General features: G+C 46.0%; 1 protein-coding gene across 1 annotated transcript in view; it reads left to right on the top strand.

The window, feature by feature from the left end:
• Positions 1-5,933, top strand: part of plxna3 (plexin A3) — a 70,173-nt gene that overhangs the window by 8,521 nt on the left and 55,719 nt on the right. The gene's annotated exons all lie outside the window — the stretch shown is intronic.

Here is a 5,933-nt window from a genome sequence, read left to right as displayed (position 1 = left end):
CTGTCTGTGCTGTCTGTGCTGTCTGTGCTCTCTGTGCTGTCTGTGCTGTCTGTGCTGTCTGTACTGTCTGTGCTGTCTGTACTGTCTGTACTGTCTGTACTGTCTGTACTGTCTGTACTGTCTGTGCTCTCTGTACTGTCTGTGCTGTCTGTGCTCTCTGTGCTGTCTGTAGTGTCTGTGCTCTGGAGGATGTTTAACTGTCGTCTCACGTTCCTCGTGGCTGGCTGTGGATAGCGTTACTGTCAGGGCAGCCTTCAAACCGCGGCCTCGCCGTCCTGCAGCATGAAATAAAAACGAGCGTTGAATCATAAAGTTTTGAAAAGGTTGAAAAATGAAGGTCAGAGTTTTTGCAGCTCGTCCTGCTGACTCGCTGCTTTCCTCCTCCACAGCTTCAAACATCCGTGTGACCCTCGGCGGCGGCGGCGTCCTGCAGCTTTATTACATCTGCATTGATAACTGTAAATACTTTCCCATCATGCATCACTCATCAGCCCCCCTTCACCGACATGTTTGCGCTCTGATTCATCCTTTTATGTTCCACATATAAACATAATGTAACCCGATTGGTCACGTGTTCCGTACCGACCAATCAGCACGCAGTCTGTGACTCCTCGTGACCTCGGAGGACGACATAAATTCAGTCAGAGCGGAGAAATGTGGCGTGACTCGACCGCCGGTCACGGGAAAATAAACTTTGTTTAGATTTTCTGCCTCACGAGCTGGTGATGTATGGAGAGGTCAGAGGTCAGCGAGCCGTCCAATGAATGGGCTTCCTGTCCGTTTGTTTGTTTTGAACCTAAAATAGGCTGAAAGACTGAAAACACTGTAAAAAATGTGAAGCGCGTTGGAGCTGAAGATGAGACTTTCAGACGGATGTTACCTGCACTGGAGGCCACGATGTTAGTTTAACGTTAGTTTAACGTTAGTCTAACGTTTGTTTTGGTACCTGCAGTCACGACTCAGGGCTGAAAAATCTTTGATTCATTTTTTATTGAATCATTTGAAGTTTCCGTTAACGGTTTCTAAAAACGGACGTCGGTGAGAAAAAGACGCTGAAGCACGGAGCTAATGCGTTAGCATCCATCCTGGTGGAGTCTTTGAGCTCAGGCTTTGGTCTCCTCCACCTCCTGGTCGGGCTGCGCCTGGATTCCATCAGCTGATGGTCATGTGATTAACAGCTGTTGATGTCCTGCTTCATGCACACAAACACAGAGCAGCTAGAGGAGCGCTGATGTGTCGGCTCGTTGCCACGGAGACGGTTGCTAACATCAACAACATCCTGACAATCGCCGTCCGATGACATCACTTCACCTCCGTCTGAAGGAGATACAGCCAGGCTAACACTTTCCCTCTGCTTCCAGTCTTTGTGCTAAGCTAACAGCAGTCACAGAAATAAACAGTTTCTTCTTCTCTGGTCTGAATAAAAGACGCTCAGTGAAGTCACAGGCTGTTAGCGTGTTAGCGTGTAGCTCCTAATAGCACAGTGCTTTGTAATTAGACAGATTAAACACAGCGCTCACACTGCACTGTGTTTGTGTAATTACAGGAAGTGACACAACAATCAGACTCAATTAGAGCAGAGTCAGTGTTGCAGCAACACGGCGTCTGAAGACGCTTTAAAGGTCAGACTGTTCATACACAGACCAAGTCAACTTACTGTCTCTGTCCAGAGCTTTCAGCTGGACCTTCACACCGGCCGTGCTGCAGTCAGAAGAACTTTATTCAACTTTATTCACAATATATTTAATAATAATGTAATGTAATAATGTAATATTTGCTGCTTTTCTCTCTGACGTCCTCCAACAGCTTCAACTCTGAGTCACACAGAGCTTAAGCATAACCACATGCTAAAGTAGCTAAGAGTCTGTCGTTAGCAGCAAGAGAACCGGGCTCAGTAGGACCGGGTTGGACCTCAGCCTCTGAGACCAACAGAGAAAACCGTCACAGTACCGAGGTGACTTACAGACTCCATGATGGAAACATTGATCAGGAGTGAAGAACTAACTGAACTGACTCACTGTTAGACTGGACACTGCCGGTTCAGAGGTTCTGTCGCTGTGTTCACTGTTAGACTGGACACTGCCGGTTCAGAGGTTCTGTTGCTGTGTTCACTGTTAGACTGGACACTGCTGGTTCAGAGGTTCTGTCGCTGTGTTCACTGTTAAACACGTCCATGCCGGTTCAAACATCTTTATAATGAATGTTTGAATTTTCGGTCCGTAGACGTCAGAATGTCTCTGACCAGCCGTCCAATGGTTTTCAGAGCAGAACATGGTTGATCAGCTGACTGATGTTTGAGAGCTGAGCTCTGTCTTTATCTGTGTCAGTGTCCAGCTCTCAGCTCGTATCTCCTCCATCTCCTCCCTCCACCTCTTTATCGGACCACCCTGAAGCTCTCACCACCCTCACCCACCCTACCAGGAAGCTGCAGCACAATGTGTCTTTGTTTGCTGTTTATTGGAGCCTGAGACTCAAACAGAGCCTCAGTCACAGAGATGGAGGGGTGAGGAGGGGTGAGGAGGGGTGAGGAGGGGGAGACGGATGCAGATGGAGGTGATGGACGGGGGAGTAGTCTGTGTGGATGGGGGTGTGTTGGTTTATGGCTCCTGGATGGGTGGTGACGGAGCAGCTGGGTGGAGTTATGACTCATTTAACATCATGTTAAACATACTCACACATAATAATAATAATAAGATGTGACGATGCAGCACGTTCAGTGTCATCCTTCTGTTATTACATTTACACTGACAACAAAGATCAAACCGAGTTTTACAGTGTTATGAATAAAAAGGCAGATATCAGAACACAGATCTGACTGGACCGACCTGAGCGCGATGACGCGTGTACGAAACACCCAGCACAAATAACAAATAAAATAATCCGACTCTTCTTCTGTCTTTGAGGCTCGTCTGATTGAAACATATTCAGCAGAAATCTGAGCTGATTTTCTTTGGTACTGTACAAACGACGATGATTTAAGAGAGTTAATGTTCCATGAAATAATAATCTGACGAGCAAATATTGGATCGGCTGTTTAATTCAGTTAAAGTTTGTTAATTCTGACTCATGTCTGGAGAAGGAGCAGGACGGATGATTGAGTTCATATTTATTCAGAGTTTGAATGTTTCTGTTGGTAAATCAGCTTCATGAGTTCATGATGTCTCGTTACACAGATGACTTTCTTTCATTCACATTAAAACGACAATGAATGATGAACTTTGGCTGACAGCAGAGTCATCACAGTTTGGATGCTTCGTCTTTTACTGTTATCATCATTATTATTATCTGAAGATGTTTCAGGCGGTCTCGTGGTCGTCATGGAGGTTTGTAGGAGACTTTCAGGGTCTATCGGTGTCATCATTATCCAGCAATATATTAATCTGAACACCAGTTTCAGTTGAAGCCAATCTAAATGTAAGAAAGCAGCATGTCACTGTCATACGTGTCACGTGTTCATTCCACCATCACTGTTCAAAGATCGCGTGTCCGTCGGGCTCGAGTCGCCTCTCTGCTCCGAATGATACCACATGAACATGTTAGCATAGGTTAGCATGTAGCTTTTCTGGCCCTCACACACACACACACACACACAGTGTCTGTGGTTTAACAGGGTGATGGATGGTCGAGTGAAATCGTAGTCCAGTTAAAGAAACTCGATCCGTCTCCTCTGTCTGCCCAGCTGTCTGTAGTCTGCACACACACCGTCAGGTTTCCATCACTTCAGAGGACACTACGTTGACTTACATTCATTTCTGTCCTAACCTTCATCTAACCTTCTCCTAACCTTCATCTAACCTTCTCCTAACCTTCATCTAACCTTCTCCTAACCTTCATCGAAGTCTTCCCCTGACATTTAATGGTTTTCTTTATGGGGACCTGCGTTTTGTCCCTCTAAGGACGACAGGTCCTCACAGTGTGACTGTTTGATGTGACCTATGTCCCCACATCATCTGTAAGACGCGTCCACACACACACACACTTTCTCTGGTCCATCTGTCGACCTCTCCTCTCCGGGCTCCCCCTCCGCTCAGCAGGCTAATTAACTAATGTGCTGATCTTTCACTGCCTCTTTGTGTTCATGAGTGTGTGTGTTCATGAGTGTGTGTGTTTCTGAGTGTGTGTGTTTCTGAGTGTGTGTGTTCATGAGTGTGTGTGTTCATGAGTGTGTGTGTTTCTGAGTGTGTGTATGTCACAGGGTTAATTGTTGCACTCGGCTTGCCGTACCTCGGTGCTGCCGTAGTAAAAACTTTATTATCCGTCCGTTCAGAGCGTCCTCGCCTCCATGTTTGTGAAGCACACGACTTAATCTGAGCTCAGCAGTCACCGCGTGGACTTTGTTCTTCTTCAGATGAATTAATGAAGCTCAGACCTCCACCTCTGTCTGAAGTCTTCTTCCATTACAAACTGACGGCGTAATTAACGAGGCGCAGCAGTTTGTGTTACAGCTTCATCAACCAGGTCACCAACAGCAGACACAGCAGCAGCTGACATCACTGACAGCTAACGTGATCCACGGCGCTCTTTACAGACGTTCTCCTGGACGTTCTTCTGGACGTTCTTCTGGACGTTCTTCTAGACGTTCTTCTAGACGTTCTCCTGGACGTTCCTCTGGACGTTCTCCTGGACGTTCCCCTGGACGTTCTCCTAGACGTTCTTCTAGATGTTCTCCTGGACGTTCTTCTAGACGTTCTCCTGGACGTTCTCCTGCGTCATGTTCTGCTTGGTGGTCTGTGAAGTTTGGCGGCCGTTTCACCGTCAGTTTGTTGACACTTGTAGTTCTCGTGAACGTCGAGGTCGTGACAGGTTAAACACAGCGAGCGACGTGTGTTTACGTACAGTGTGTGTTAGTGTGTGTTTACGTACAGTGTGTGTTACAACAAACACACACTAAGGAGTGACCCTGAACGCAGCGCTGACGGACGACCTGATCTTTGTTTGTTTCCACGTCCACTTTCTCAGTTTCTCTGTTATTGATTCAAACGTCTGAGCTGAACACCAGAAGCACGATATGAAGCTGCTACAGTCGCCCAGGGACGCCCACGCCACGAATACACACACACACACACACACACACACACACACGGCACAGAACCTGCAGCCGATGACAAGAAGGGAAACCTCCATTTTGTGTCGTTCACGGCACGACTGGAGAGATTAGGATTAAACCGACGACTCGCAGGGAAACATTATGGATGCTGTGTGTGTGTGTGTGTGTGTGTGTGTGTGTGTGTGTGTGTAATCAGACCTGTCAGTCAAACGTAAACGGAGTAGAAATGGCTGCCAGGATGGGAGTGAAGTTTCCATCGAGCTCAGTGTTACTGGAGCTGCTGAAGCTTTATGAGAGAATCAGTGAGAAGACAGACGGAAACAGATCGATAGCACACACACACACACACACACACACACACACACACACACACACACACTCTCGCTGCTTTCAGGTGAATCCTGTGATAAAGAGCTTCTTATAAATAAGTCTCCTCGTCAGACTGGAGGTGAAGGACAGACTGAGACTCAACACGACTGAACATGAACGCTGCTGCAGATTATTCAACCAGACACAAACACAGCAGCCCAGAACCAGGACCAGAACCAGAACCAGAACCAGAACCAGAACCTGCAGCAGCTAATGTTACTGACTAGTCTCCTAGTTCTCCTCTGCCATTAAGTCCATAGAAGCTGCTGAGCCTGGTTACATGGCGCGAGCTAACATCAACAAACAGCTGGCACCACTACCAGAGTCAAAGCTAACGGCACCCACGCTAATAATAATGATAATAACAATAATAATAATAATAATAACAATAATAATAATAACAATAATAATGATAACAATAATAATAATGATAATAACAATAATAATAATGATAACAATAATAACAATAATAATAATGATAACAATAATAATGATAATAATAATAACAATAATAATA

The sequence above is a fragment of the Larimichthys crocea genome, unplaced genomic scaffold, assembly GCF_000972845.2.
Source record: "Larimichthys crocea isolate SSNF unplaced genomic scaffold, L_crocea_2.0 scaffold148, whole genome shotgun sequence".
In the NCBI taxonomy this organism is placed as follows: Eukaryota; Metazoa; Chordata; class Actinopteri; family Sciaenidae; genus Larimichthys; species Larimichthys crocea.
The sequence above is the reverse complement of the archived record's forward strand: the minus strand, read 5'-3'. Positions and strand labels throughout refer to the sequence as shown.